Here is a 16497-nt window from a genome sequence, read left to right on the forward strand (position 1 = left end):
CACTGTAAAATCTAATTACAAAAGTCCACGTGACTTTTCGCGGCCCACGAGCGTCCTCCGCCTTCGCTGCCCTTGATCGTGAGGTGATCTTGGTCTGTATGTTCTCTGTCACTATTGTGACACAGGCATGCAGTCCTGTGTGTCGCCTTCGCCTTCGAGGCAGTGCTGACTCAGGAGTTCTGTCAGAACCGGCCGCAGTGGAACGCTAGTCCTTCCCTGGCCAACACTGACAGAACGCGGAAACTCGACCACGCCCCCTTGCTGGGACGCTATGCCTCCCATGCCCGGCCTGGTCGTTCCGCCGCGCACACTACTGACCTCGCTCTCGGGCGACATCGGTACCTGCGTGATCCTGGGCCAGGTGGTGTCCACTAGAGTGGTCCAGACATGGGCTTAGCCAGGTTGATGTGAGGGGGTCTGAGAATTCATTTTCTCAGCTCCCCCATGTCCCAGGCTGGGCTCTTCGGCGGAGAAGCAGACTCAGGTTCGTCTGCACTGATGGTCATCCATCCGTTTGGTCTCCTTAGTCTGCTTCCCGCCAAGGCCACCTCCATGCGGCTCCTCCCCTCAGGAGGAGGTCGCAGGAGGGCGGCCCTGCCCGTCTCCGCCCCTTAGACTGCCACGCCAGCCTAAGCAGCACTCTTGAGACGGGCAGCTTGGTCGGCGGTGTGGTTGAGGACTGCGCCCAACAGTCTTCGATCACTCCAGAAGCGGACTGAGGCTTCTGCACTGACGATTATCCGTCCGTGTGGTCTTCTTAGTCTGCTTCCCGCTGACGCCGCCTCCATGCGGCTCCTACCCTCGGGCCTTCAACCGCCCGAGCACGAGGAGGTCGCTGGAGGCTGGCACCGCCTGTCTCTGCCCCTAAGCCGGCTAAAACCTGGCTAAGCAGCACTCCTGAGACGGGCAGCTTGGAGTTAGGGCTCAGTTCTTCAGGAGCTGGTAGCAGGACCACTCCTTCCCCCGGTGGAGGGCTGGGGGAGAATCTCATTCAAAAAGAACTGATGCTCTTTCTCTGAGCCCCAAGAGGCTGTGGATGATAGCACGCGTCGCCCACGGGCCACGCTCCTCTCATCCCCCTCTGTCGCCAGACCCCTGCCAGAGCATGCCCCTGCGGGACACTGGTCCTCCCCTGGCCTCCCCTGGCAGGACGCGGCTAATGACCGTGCCCCCGCACAGGGCCGCTATGCCACCCTCGCCTGGGCCGGTCATTCCGCCTCGCTGCACCACCGACAGTACATCTGTGGTTCCGTAATGTCCCGCTGGGTCACGAGAACCATCAGGCTCGGCTACGCGATTCAGTTCGCGCAGTCTCCTCCCCGCTTCAGGGGAGTCCGCTTCACTATGGTCGGTGGCAATGCCCCTGTCATGAGAGCGGAGGTCGCCACCCTACTGGTGAAGGGTGCGATCGAGACTGTCCCTCCAGCCGAAATGAAGTCCGGCTTCTACAGCTCTTACTTCATTGTACCGAAGAAATCCGGTGGTTTACGGCCAATCCTCGACCTGTGCGTCTTGAATCGCTCCCTTCACAGGTTGCCGTTCAAGATGCTCACGGCCAAACGCATTTTCGAATGCGTGCAGCCGCAGGATTGGTGTGCAGCGATCGACCTGAAGGACGCCTACTTCCATGTCTCCATTCTTCCTCGACACAGACCGTTCCTACGGTTTGCTTTCGAGGGGCAGGCATACCAGTACGCGGTTCTCCCTTTCGGGCTAGCCCCGTCTCCTCGCGTCTTCACGAAGGTCGTCGAGGCAGCCCTTGTTCCCCTACGGGAACACGGGGTTCACATCCTGAACTATCTCGACGACTGGCTGATCCTAGCTCACTCTCGAGACCAGTTTTGCGAACACAGGGACTTAGTGCTCCGGCACCTAGCTCGTCTGGGCCTTCGGGTCAACTGGGAGAAGAGAAAACTCTGCCTCGTGCAGAGGATCTCTTTTCTCGGTATGGAGATCGACTTGGTCGCCATGTGCGCGCAGCTTACGAGCGAGCGCGCACAGTCACTGCTGACTTGCCTTCGTCAGTTCGAGGGCAGGAGTGCCGTTCCACTAAAACTTTTTCAGAGGCTCCTGGGGCATATGGCATCCGCAGCCGCAGTAACGCGCTCGGATTGCTTCATATGAGACCGCTTCAGCTTGGCTTCACGATCGAGTCCCGAGGTGGGCATGGCAACACGGCACGCTCCGAGTCCCAGTGACTCCGACCTGCCGTCAGACCTTCTCCCCGTGGACGAACCTCAGTTTTCTACGGGCCGGAGTTCCCTTAGAACAAGCTTCCAGACATATTGTTGTATTGACAGATGCCTCCACCACGGGTTGGGGCGCCATGTGCAATGGACATGCTGCTGCGGGCTCCTGGACAGGACCCCAGCGCCTTTGGCATGTCAATTGCCTCGAGTTGCTGGCTGTACGCCTTGCCCTGCACCGCTTCCGTGCGTTGCTCAGGGGTCAACACGTACTAGTCCGATCAGACAATACCGCGACAATAGCGTACATCAACCGTCAAGGTGGTCTGCGCTCCCGCCGTATGTCGCAACTCGCCCGCCACCTCCTCATATGGAGTCAGAAGCATCTGAGGTCGCTCCGAGCCATTTATATCCCGGCAGACCTGAACCAGGCAGCCGACGAGCTGTCTCGGCTTCGGCCTCTCACGGGAGAATGGAGACTCCATCCCCAAACGGCCAGCTGATTTGGGACCAGTTCAGGGACACACAGGTAGACCTGTTTGCCTCCCACGACTCGTCTCACTGCGACCTGTTTTATTCCCTGACCGAGGGCACGCTCTGCACGGATGCACTGGCGCACACAGCTGGCCGCGAGGCCTCCGCAAGTATGCGTTTCCCCCAGTGAGCCTTCTTGCGCAGACTTTGCGCAAGATCAGGGAGGACGAGGAGCAGGTAATTTTGGTTGCCCCGTATTGGCACAACCGCACTTGGTTCCCAGAACTAGTACTCCTCGCGACAGCACCTCCCTGGCCAATTCCTCTGAGGAAGGACCTGCTTTCTCAGGGACGGGGCACCTTATGGCACCCTTGTCCCGATCTTTGGAACCTCCACGTGTGGCTCCTGGACGGGACGAGGCAGGTTTGAGTACCCTACCACCAGCGGTGGTGGCTACCATCACTTCCGCTAGAGCATCGTCCACGAGACATGCCTATGCGTTGAAGTGGAACCTCTTCGTCAACTGGTGTTCTTCTAAACATCTAGAACCCACGAAATGCCCGATCAGTGTCGTGCTTTCCTTCCTGCAAGAAGGGTTGGAGTGAAGGCTGTCTCCCTCCACCCTGAAAGTGTATGTTACCGCCATTGCTCAAAGGGAGTGCTCCCTTTGAGCCTCTGCAATCAGTGGAGCTTAAGTTCCTGTCAATGAAGACAGCGCTCCTGGTTGCATTGGCCTCCATCAAGAGGGTAGGGGAGCTGCAAGCATTTTCGGTTGACGAAGCGTGCCTGGAATTCGGACCGGCTAACTCTCACGTGATCCTGAGACCCCGGCCTAGATATGTGCCCAAGGTTCCCACCACTCCCTTTCGAGACCAGGTGGTGAACCTGCAAGCGCTGCCTTTGGAGGAGGCAGACCCAGCCTTGGCACTGCTCTGTCCAGTACGCGCTCTCCGTGCTTACGTTGACAGAACGCAGTGTTTCAGGACCTCAGACCAGCTCTTGTCTGTTATGGTGGGAAGCTGAAGGGAAAGGCTCTCTCCAAGCAAAGGTTGTCTCACTGGATAGTGGACGCCATTACTTTGGCATACCAGCAGCAAGGTCGACCATGCCCCCTTGGTGTGACGGCCCACTCCACTCAGAGTGTGGCATCCTCTTGGGCTCTAGCGCATGGCGCCTCGCTAACAGACATCTGCAGAGCTGCAGGCTGGGCGACACCTAACACATTCGCGAGATTCTACAATCTCCGAGTGGAGCCAGTTTCTTCTCATGTACTCGCTTCAAGCCGGTACTAGATTCTGCTCAGGTGTCTTCGCTTGCTCGCCATTCCTCTCCACAGACGGGATACGTGCAATATTCTCCTCAGGTGAGCCTAATAAGCCCTGAGTCTCCTCCAGCACTGACGACGTCAACGCCAGAGTTATGCCACCGGCAGCTTTCGCGCTTGGCTAGGTACCTCCATGTGCATGGTTCCCCCTCCGGGCGACCCCCACATGTGTATTTCCACTGTAAGCCTCTCTGAGCATGTGTCTTTCCCTTGGCAAGCCACTTTGCCACCCCTGGGGTTGAAATATTTGACCTGCGGCTGGACACCCCAGTGATACTCCATATGCAGCCCCCCGGGGTCATATGTGTATTCCAAGTCCCCTTCCTTCGGCCTGGGCATAATTGCATATTTCCACTGAGATATGCTTCCCAGTGTACCTTGGTATTCCTGTGTTAAGTAGGACTCCTTCGTCCGTGCTAGTCTCACGACAGGGAGATCAGACTTACGCAGGGCACTGGAAGACAGTCGAGAGGTGGCGTGATTATACTGGGAACCCCATTCGTCGTCATCCAACGTAACTCGGAGTGACTACGAAAGGGAACGTCTACAGTTGCGTATGTAACCCTCGTTCCCTGAGTAGGGAACGGAGACGTTACATCTCCCTGCCACTTCCGCTGTACCACTGGAACGCCTGAGTTCAGTCTCGGCTCCTCAGCGAAGACATATCTGCATGTTGCCGGCGTACTTCCTTATATACCCCCGGGGGGGGGGGTCGGGGTGGGGGGAGGGGCGGACCTACGCTATGCAAATTCCGCAGACCCATGGCATTTCATTGCCATTGGCTCGTTTTATATACTCGAAGGTGAGAGGCTTTCTAAGCGAAACCCCATTCGTCGTCATCCGACGTAACGTCTCCGTTCCCTACTCAGGGAACGAGGGTTACATACGTAACCGTAGACGTTTTCTTAGTAAACAAAGCATAGTATGTGAATAGTACAGATTACTAGATTTTTACAATTAAGTAAAGTTAACTAATAAGTGTTAGTTAGAATCACTTTTGGATTTTACAGTGTATAGTAAGTTATCTGACAGTTGATTATTCTGTTTTACTCTTACTGTACTCGTTCATTTGATTGTCGCTCAGGGTCATGTGCCAGCCGTTCTTTTACGTGGATCCCACAATCACAAACTCGCCAGTCTGATCTTTAGCCAGAGTTTATGGCTTATACTATTTAATAGGCCACCCATGCTTGCCATTATTTAAATAGTAGTTCCATTTAGCCCCCTACAGTCGCCTATATAACAACTTGTGCCGAGTTCACACTGCACGATGTTCAAAGTAGTCGGGTCACTGTTCTTTTCACACTGCATTACTATCTGGGGTAACATTCAGTTGCGGCGACAGGGGGATTTACACTGCATGACTTTACAAAAGAAAGAATTGCTGACAACTTCTGTCTGGTCCGCAAACTACATTTCACAACCAAACACGCAAGAAGTGATAAGGAAATAACGCAAGATCACGTGTGCATGAGACCGGAGTTCTCGTGCGAGACTGAAATTGTTATTAAAAATGATAGCCTGCAAGAAGATTGCGATCCAAATTGTCTTGCGCTGATTTGCAGCGAAAAGGAGAAAAATAAACAGTTTATGCTGGAGGAAATGGTTGGGAAGACGAGGGGAACACGGACTGTGTGTTCTGCAAAGAGAGTTGGGGGTAAATAAATAATTTTGTAATGTGCTGCTGTTGCTGCTGGTCAAGCAAATGTTTGTGCTTTGTTTCTGTTTGATATAATACATCGGGCCTAAAATCGTTCAGTGTGAACTCGGCATTAATTAAAGCTAAAAAAATAATCAGAGATTATGGCTTGCTCTATGAAGTAATGTTTGCTATTATTTTGATAGTTTTTTTGTCTTGCCCCCTATAGTGAATGCAACTGCATAACAACTTAACTAAAGTCAAGCAGTTAGTCAGAAATCTATATTCATGCCCCATACTCCATCTATCCCAAGCTCTAGTATGTACTTAACCCTGGACGCAGATTTGCAGTTACAGTGGAGACAACATAATCTATTAGAGTTAATAATTTCAGACTAAGAGGCTGTTTACATGACAGCGTTTTGAACTAAAAATGTAAAACTTTTTATGCATTTAGGCCATTTATTTACAAGACAACAGCGTTTCAGGTGCCTGAAAACATACACTTTTGAAAACTGTTTTCAAAGTGCACGTTTTGGAAAAAGGTCTCCATGTAAACAACAAAAAACATGAATCTATGGAAACGATGACGTCATGCACATGCGTATTACATGTTCAGTCTATAGTGTTTCATCTCCATCTAATGGCCTGGCAGCAGAATACAGAGTTTTTTGTTGTTTTCGCGGATATGTGTGAATGGGGATGGTTTTGACAATGGTGACGTCTGTATGCGGAAAACTTATAGGAGAAACTTCTCAGTTTTAATCGTATTGTTGTTGTGTAAACGTTCCCTAAGTCAGGATAAATTCAAATGTAACTATTTATTATTAGTCAGGTTGTCAGGGATCAGGTTGTTGTAGTAAAGCCACCGCTGGGTTTTTGCTTCGGCGGGCGGGTAGGGGAGGGGTGTATTGTTGAGTGAGATTGTCAGTGAGATTTACCCAGACACTAACCCAACAGCTGGGTAACACAAAAACTACCCAACCTCGGGTAAAATAACCCAACAAAATGACCCAACAGGCTCAGCCCAGCATTTGGGTAGAAAAAAATAACCTTGTGTTTTTTAGAGTGTATAATTCACCTGCGTAAATGGAAACAAACTAATTTAGAGGTCTTTAGAATCGCGTGGAAAGACAGTATGTCACGTTATAAAAAGGCCCTAAAAGCGGCCAGGGCTGAGCACCTCCGCAAACTAATAGAAAATAACCAAAATAATCCAAGGTTTTTATTTAACACCATGGCTAGACTAACAAATAAACAGACATCACCCGAACAAAATATCCCCTTACAGTTTAGTAGTAATGATTTCATGAACTTCTTCACTGAGAAAATAGAAAACATCAGAACCACAATTGTAAACGTTCAATCTTCAATCGCGCCTTATTATTCAGCCTCAATTATCAACCCGCAAGAACAATTACAGTGCTTTACAACTATAGAACAAAAAGAGTTAAATAAACTTATCATTTCATCTAAAACAACAACATGTTTATTAGATCCTATACCAACTAAACTATTGAAAGAAGTGTTACCTGTAGTGGAAGAGCCTCTCCTCAATATTATTAACTCGTCTTTATCTTTAGGTTATGTTCCAAGAACATTTAAACTGGCAGTTATAAAACCTCTCATTAAGAAACCACAATTAGATCATAATAATCTAGCAAATTATAGACCCATTTCAAATCTTCCATTTATGTCTAAAATACTAGAAAAAGTTGTGTCCGCTCAACTGGGCTCTTTCTTGCAAGAAAATGACATCTATGAAAAGTTTCAGTCTGGATTTAGGCCGCACCATAGCACTGAAACTGCGCTCATTAAAATCACAAATTATTTACTTTTAGCTTCTGACCAAGGCTGTATCTCAATACTAGTTTTACTTGATCTTAGTGCTGCGTTCGATACTATAGATCATACAATACTCTTAGATCGACTACAAAATTATACTGGTGTTCAAGGACAAGCATTAAGCTGGTTCAGATCATACTTATCAGACCGCTACCATTTTGTCTATTTGAATGGAGAAAAATCGATCATAACTTCAGTAAACTATGGAGTGCCGCAGGGATCTGTGTTGGACCCTCTATTATTCTCAATATATATGATGCCACTTGGAAATATTATAAGGAAACATGGAATTAGTTTCCATTGTTATGCTGATGACACTCAAATCTATATTTCATCACGGCCGGATGAAAACGCTAAATTATCCAAATTGACAGAGTGTGTTAAAGATATAAAAGATTGGATGACGCATAATTTTCTTTTTTTAAATCCAGACAAGACAGAGGTAATACTTATCGGTTCAAAAAACCGCCCACAAAACCTCTTACAATACAACTTTAACATCGTAGGATGTCCTGTTAAGTGAGATCAAAAGGTATTTAACATCTCCAAAACGTTAAATACCTTTTGACTAGTAACCAAAAGTCCAAATCATAGTCTCTGCTGCACCAATTTAACTGATATAAATAGTGTTGAACATTGCATAAAATCTGTGTCTATTCCTCGTTTAGTGAGATCAAATAATAAATCTACTGCAGGATCTAGAAAAAAATCTAATTGTTATTAAAACAGAAAATGTTGCTATTAGTAATCAAAAACAATTTCTAAAGCTAGGTCTTCTAAACAGCAGATCACTCACACCTAAGGCAGTTATTGTAAATGAAATAGTCACAGATAATAGCTTCGATGTACTTTGCCTTACTGAAACCTGGCTTAAACCAAATGATTATTTCGGTCTAAATGAGTCTACTCCATCAGGATACTCCTATAAGCACGAACCCCGTCTGATTGGTCGTGGCGGCGGTGTTGCAACAATCTATAGAGATATTCTCAATGTTACTCAGAAAACGGGCTATAAGTTTATTTCGTTTGAAGTACTTGTACTAAATGTTACGCTCTTAGATGTTAGAAAAACATCCCTATTATCTCTAGCCTTGGCTACCGTATATAGACCGCCTGGGCCTTACGCTGATTTCCTAAAAGAGTTTGCAGATTTTCTCTCAGACCTATTAGTTAATTTCGATAAAGCATTAATTGTTGGTGACTTTAATATCCACGTAGATAATTCAAATGATGCGCTAGGGGCTGCGTTTACAGATTTATTAAATTCCTTTGGGATTAAGCAAAACTTTACCGGACCAACTCATCGTTTTAATCATACACTCGATTTAATTATATCACATGGAACCGATCCAACCGATATAGATATCATTCCACAAAGTGAAGATGTCACTGACCATTACATGGTAACTTGCATATTACGTACCCCTGTAATATATCATGCTGCGCCACGTTATTGATTAGGCAGAACAATCCTTCCATCCACCATAGATCATTTTTCAAATAGCTTATCTGATTTGTCTCAGCTGCTCAGTGAACCCAAACAAACAGATGAACTTGAGGAATTAACTAGCACTATGAGCACCATTCTCTCTGGTACATTGGATATTGTTGCCCCCATTAGACTAAAAAAGGTCAGAGAGAAAAGTAAAGCACCATGGTACAACAATACTACGCATGTTCTAAAGAGAGAAACCCGTAATTTAGAGCGTAAATGGAAAAAAACTAACTTAGAGGTCTTTAGAATCGCATGGAAAGACAGTATGTCACGTTATAAAAAGGCCCTAAAAGAGGCCAGGGTTGAGCATCTCCGCAATCTAATAGAAAACAACCATAACAATCCTAGGTTCTTATTTAACACCGTGGCTAGACTAACAAATAAACATATGTCTCCTGAACAAAATATTCTGTTACAGTTTAGTAGTAATGATTTCATGAAGTTCTTCACTGAGAAAATAGAAAACATCAGAACCACAATTGTAAACGTTCAATCCTCAATCACGCCTTATAATTTGGCCTCAATTATCACCCCGCAAGAACAATTACAGTGCTTTACAACTATAGAACAAAAAGAGTTAAATAAACTTATCATTTCATCTAAAACAACAACATGTTTATTAGATCCTATACCAACTAAACTATTGAAGGAAGTGTTGCCTGTGGTGGAGGAGCCTCTCCTCAATGTTGTTAACTCATCTTTATCATTAGGTTATGTTCCAAGAACATTTAAACTGGCAGTTATAAAACCTCTCATTAAGAAACCACAATTAGATCCACATAATCTAGCAAATTATAGACCCATTTCAAATCTACCTTTTATGTCTAAAATACTAGAAAAAGTTGTGTCCTCTCAACTGGGCTCTTTCTTGCAAGAAAATGACATCTATGAAAAGTTTCAGTCTGGGTTCAGGCCGCATCATAGCACTGAAACTGCGCTCGTTAAAATCACAAATGATTTACTTTTAGCTTCTGACCAAGGCTGTATTTCAATACTAGTTTTACTTGATCTTAGTGCTGCGTTCGATACTATAGATCATACAATACTCTTAGATCGACTACAAAATTATACTGGTGTTCAAGGACAAGCATTAAGCTGGTTTAGATCGTATTTATCTGACCGCTACCATTTTGTTTATTTAAATGGAGAAAAATCGATCATAACTCCAGTAAACTATGGAGTGCCGCAGGGATCTGTCTTAGGCCCTCTATTATTCTCAATATATATGCTGCCACTTGGAAATATTATAAGGAAACATGGAATTAGTTTCCATTGTTATGCTGATGACACTCAAATATATATTTCATCACGGCCGGATGAAAACGCTAAATTATCCAAATTGACAGAGTGTGTTAAAGATATAAAAGATTGGATGACGCACAATTTCCTTTTATTGAATCCAGACAAGACAGAGGTAATACTTATCGGTTCAAAAAACCACCCACAAAACCTCTCACAATACAACTTTAACATAGTAGGATGTCCTGTTACTTCATCCTCTACAGTAAAAGACCTGGGTGTTATACTAGACTGCAACCTTTCTTTTGAAAATCATATTTCATATGTTACAAAAACAGCCTTTTTCCACCTTAGAAACATTGCTAAGCTACGTAATATTCTATCTGTTTCTGATGCAGAAAAGTTAGTTCATGCATTCATGACCTCGAGACTAGATTACTGTAATGCTTTATTAGCTGGTTGTCCTGCATCCTCAATAAACAAGCTACAGTTAGTTCAAAATGCCGCCGCTAGAGTTCTAACTAGATCAAGAAAATATGATCATATAACACCAATTTTATCATCACTACATTGGTTACCTATAAAGTCACGTATTAATTACAAGGTATTGCTACTGACTTATAAAGCCCTAAACGGCTTAGCTCCAGTCTATTTAACCGATCTTCTATCGCCCTATAATCCATCGCGCTCTTTAAGATCACTAAATTCGAGGCTTTTGGTCATACCTAGGATATCCAGATCCACCAAAGGAGGGAGAGCATTTTCACATTTAGCTCCAAAACTCTGGAATAGTCTTCCGGATACTGTTCGTTGCTCAGACTCGCTCTCCCAGTTTAAAACTAGATTAAAGACGCATCTCTTTAGCCAGGCATTTATATAATACTTTTAATCTTACAGTTAAATCCGGTCTTTAGTTCATAAACGCCAGAGGAGAACTGGCCCCCGACTGAGCCCGGGTTCTCCCAAGGTTTTTTTTTTCTCCATTAGGTCACCTGATGGAGTTTTTCGGTTCCTTGCCACTGTTGCCTTTGGCTTGCTCAGTTGGGGATATTTGGGGATATTTAATTGAATTAATCAATCAACGATACCATTGATCAGCATTACCAAACGTGGACGTTCCACTAGAAACAAACATTGATGTATTGTTTTAATTTATTACTGTGAAGCTGCTTTGATACAACCTATGTTGTGAAAAGCGCTATATAAATAAACTTGACTTGACTTGACTTGACTGTTACTTTATCCTCTACAGTAAAAGACCTGGGTGTTATACTCGACTGTAACCTGTCTTTTGAAAATCATATTTCATATGTTACAAAAACAGCCTTTTTCCACCTTAGAAACATTGCTAAGCTACGTAATATCCTATCAGTTTCTGATGCAGAAAAGCTAGTTCATGCATTCATGACCTCGAGACTAGATTACTGTAATGCTTTATTAGCTGGTTGTCCTGCATCCTCAATAAACAAGCTACAGTTAGTCCAAAATGCAGCCGCTAGAGTTCTTACTAGATCAAGAAAATATGATCATATAACACCGATTTTATCATCACTGCATTGGTTACCTATAAAGTTCCGTAGTATTTACAAGGTATTGCTACTGACCTATAAAGCCCTAAACGGCTTAGCTCCAGTCTATTTAACGGATCTTTTATCGCCCTATAATCCATCGCGCTCTTTAAGATCAATAAATTTGAGGCTTTTGGTCATACCTAGGATATCCAGATCAACCAAAGGAGGGAGATCATTTTCACATTTAGCTCCAAAACTCTGGAATAGCCTTCCTGATACTGTTCGTTGCTCAGACTCGCTCTCCCAGTTTAAAACTAGATTAAAGACGCATCTTTTCGGCCAGGCATTCATATAATATTTTTAATCTTACAGTTCAAACTACAATCCGGCCTATAGTTCATAAATGCCAGAGGAGAACTGGCCCCCGACTGAGCCTGGGATCTCCCAAGGTTTTTTTTCTCCATTAGGTTACCTGATGGAGTTTTAGGACACCATTAGGTCACTTGATGGAGTTTTTCGGTTCCTTGCCACTGTTGCCTTTGGCTTGCTCAGTTGGGGATATTTTGGGGATATTTAATTTTATTTTATCAATAAATAAATTCCACTAGAAACAAACCTTGTTGTATTATTTTAATTTAATACTGTGAAGCTGCTTTTATACAATCTGTATTGTGAAAAGCGCTATACAAATATACTTGACTTGACTTGACTTGTTACCCAGATACAATGGTAACCCTTCCTTTTACAGTCCCCTAATTGCTAGATATTTACCTGGTAAATATATGGTAAGTTATAATTGGTTATTGGTAATTACCACAGGTAACAAGTATGTAAATGCAGAGAAATTACAAACTAATTACTAGGTATTTACCGGGTAAATATATGGTAAGTTATAGTTGGTTATTGGTAATTACCACAGGTAACAAGTATGTAAATGCAGAGAAACTACAAACTAATTACTAAGTATTTACCTGGTAAGCATATGGTAAATTATAGTATTTTAGTGTGTAATTACTTAAGGTGATTAGTATGCAATTACAGAGAAACTACCAGGGGAAAAAAAAACACCACTGTTAAATATCAACTCAACAAAGTACTGTGTACTTGTTACCTGTTTAGGTTGGTAATAACTCAGATTTAATTGTGTACTTCCTCAGAATGTAGGTAGCCATTTTTTAGAAACACCTCCAGTATTACCCATCAATTCAAGTTAGGTTTGTAGTTATTCTAGGGGTTATGTTGGTAACAGTCCATGTTTATTTATTACTATCTTGAAATTAAGACGGTAGTTTCTAATAAATTACCTTGTCTTACATAGTTGTTGTTCATTGCTACACCCATTTATAGAGGGTTTATCAAATAATTGACCTTACACTTACCTGGTAACTACCCCGCAGGAACAGTTTTCCCTAATGTCATGGCACATCTTAAATACTGGGTATGTTCTTGCAGATGTTTTTACAATTTACTCAGTAAGTAAAGTGCAACTGTACTGTAAAATGAAGGCTGGTTTATTTCCATGGTATTACCGGAATTGTACCATATAACCTGATCATTCCCTTTCCCATATAGTCACAATTTTTTACCTCGGATGTCCTGCAACGTTACCAAGGAAAACATGACAATTTACTCAGTAAGTAAAGTGTAACAGTACTGTAAAATGAAGCCTTGTTTATTTCCATGGTATTACCGGAATTGTACCATATAATCTGATCATTCCCTTTTCAATAGTCACTTTTTTTTTTTTACCTCGTATGTCCTGCAACGTTAGCCTACCAAGGAAAACATGACAATTTACTCAGTAAGTAAAGTGCAACTGTACTGTAAAAGGAAGCCTTGTTTATTTCCATTGTATTACCAGACTCTTACCACATCCTTTGCTACTGCTTAAACATTTTTGAAATCACAAACTTTTACCATGTGTGTTCTGCAACTTAACTAAAACATTCCAGCCTGGTCTCATGGTTAATATGTAGGTATTAATACGTAATTTTCAAAGATAGAAAAGGACGTTTTGTACATTTGGATAGATGCTGAAACGTATGATATGGACGTATCTGCAACAATTAAACGTAACATTATTACGTTTTTACAGCTACAAAACATTAAATATTTACGAATCTTTCATATCATTAAGATATCTGTATAATTTACCTTTTACCGTTTTATAGATAAATGGAAGATCCCTTAACCCTACTCCCAACCTAAACATAACGTTACCCATTTTATACTGAATATAAAAAGGAAAAAACATACAGAGTGTAGGGAAATGGCAATTTTATTAACAATATAGCATTAAAAGATTTTTTTAGCAGCTAATACTCCTACCCCTAAACCTACCCATAACAATCTTAAAACTCAAAACTACATAGGCAACAATTATGAAGAAAAACAACATACGTGTAATCACAATAATTTATTTATTGCGAAAATGTCAAAACTGGTACCAAAAGTCGTTCACATGACGATGTGTTGCAGTCACAGTCCTCTCTTTCAGTATATAATAGTTTTAAAAGAGGTACATAGCAGAATTTAAGTTATTAATCCATGAAAATGTTAATCCGGCTTCGCTCTGTGTGAAGGTGCGCGCGCTTCTCCATTTCTTTTTTTTTTGTTCTTATCAACAAAAAGTCTTTTTACAAACATTTGTATATACATTGGAATACAATATAGATACACACTAGGGGGCTATTGCTAATTTACATGAAGATATTAAAGCATTTACAAATTTTCAATGTTTTAATTGCTTTTTGCTTCATAGGAAATCGGAGTGAATCAATATAAAGCTCAATTTCTTTCCTGAATGAAATAAAACAAGGTTTTTTACAGGAGAATTTACATTTGTGAACATAACATTTTGCCATAAAAAAAAAAAAAAATAATTATATAAACCTGACTATGCTTGATTCTACTGTTCTCCCAAAGACCAAATAAAATATGTTTCCAAAACAACATAAATTGGTCATCAATGTTTCTTGTGATAAAATCACAGACATTTTGACAAAATAGTCTTACAAATGGGCAGTGCCAAAATTAATGAACCACAGTTTCAGGGCAACTGTCACAAAAGGTGCAATTAACATCAGTATCACTTTTACATTTTATAAAGTAATGTTTTACAGGGTATATTATATGTATCAATTTGCATGATACCTCCTTGACTTTGTTTGTAATTAAATATTGATTAGGTATAAGCCAAACCTTTTTTCACACAATATCTTCTGTAAAACGATTCCAATATGAGTAAATATAAGGCAAAGACACATAATTTCTTTGAAATAACTCTCTTATAGATCTGTTCTTTGCATTAAGGGAAAAACATATATTACCTACATAAGTACTTACTATAGTAGGTGGGGACAGTTGTTGAGTATTAATTCTTTTTTGATGTCTAAACAGCATACAGATTTCAGGAGAAATTGCACCAAAAACTTTTGCATATTCCCCTGGTGTTACAGGAATCTTATAATGCGCCAAAAACTCATTGTAAGTGAAAAGAAAACCCTTTGAATTAAATAACTGATCCACCAATATGATTCCATTATCAAACCAATGTTTCAAAAACAACGATTTGCGCTTATATAATATATCCCTATTGTTCCATATATAATACTTATGTGGTGAAAAATTATGCTTGAAAATCAGTGACCATGATAAAAAGGCCTGGCGATGAAATCGCGAAAGTTTCACTGGTACTTTATCAATATTATAATTACAACTAAGAAGAAAATGTATATTACCAAGGTTAGAAAGAATATGGGAGGGTATAAAGTTCCAGATCGAGTAAGGATTTCTGACAATCTGACGAAGCCTAACTTTAAATGTATTATTTAACATTTCAAAATCCAAAACATTTAGGCCACCATTTTCATATGAATTAATTATAATTGTTTTCTTTATGTAATGTATTTTGTTTTTACATATAAAGTCAAACAGTATTTTATCTATTTCTTTGCATATTTTTTTATTAAGATGCAAAGCCATTGCTGCATAAGTCAGTCTAGAAATTCCCTCTGCCTTTGTAAGTAAAATGCTGCCCCTTAAAGAAAGATCTCCCATAAGACAGTGATTTAATTTCCTTTTAGTTTTTTCAACAATAGGATTAAAATTTAATAAACACCTTCTGTGCTGATCTTTAGTAATGCTTATTCCCAAATACTGAACCTCAGTTTTTAAAGGGGTCATATAATGGTACATGCACTTTTACAAGTTGATTGCACTGAAATGTCTGTTGGCAGTGCCTGTACACAACCATCCTATCATGATAAAAATCCATCCAGTGGTTTTGTTTTAATCTCCTTATATGTTTGACCCTCTCTGAAATCAAGCCGTTCGATATTGTGACGTCATAATATCCAACGCCCCTCCCGCGATTGCTGAGTGACAGCCGTGTTTCAACACAAGACCCGCCCTGAGCGAGCTGTGAGAGCCGTCATAGTAGTCCGCCATTGTTGATATGCTGGAGCAGAATGGCGTCTAAGCGATTGTGGTGTTCTGTTCTTAGATGTAATAGGGAACACAGCAGTTATTTGGATGTTCCTAAATCCGAGCCGTTGAAGATGCAGTGGCTGAGTTTTGTTTTTAAAGCGATATGCCCAAAGCATTGACGCGGGGATTCCCTCACGGGGATTCCCCACGATCGTCCATGCTTTCATGTTTGCGCGAATCATTTCACACCAGACAGCTTTACAAACGAGAAAAAACGGATCGGTACCAACGTGTTCCTGCTGAACCTCCAGAAGATGTGAGTGTAATGTTTTATTAACCTTTATATTAGTATTTAT

At 42.2% G+C, this 16497-nt stretch overlaps 1 protein-coding gene across 1 annotated transcript in view; it reads left to right on the plus strand.

Moving 5' to 3' along the window:
• LOC308697353 (SH3 and cysteine-rich domain-containing protein 2-like) overlaps positions 1 to 16497 on the plus strand; it is a gene marked incomplete at both ends in the record, with an annotated part of 356064 nt that overhangs the window by 190821 nt on the left and 148746 nt on the right. The gene's annotated exons all lie outside the window — the stretch shown is intronic.

Source organism: Scardinius erythrophthalmus, assembly GCF_964197995.2.
Source record: "Scardinius erythrophthalmus genome assembly, chromosome: 10".
Taxonomy (NCBI): domain Eukaryota; kingdom Metazoa; phylum Chordata; class Actinopteri; order Cypriniformes; family Leuciscidae; genus Scardinius; species Scardinius erythrophthalmus.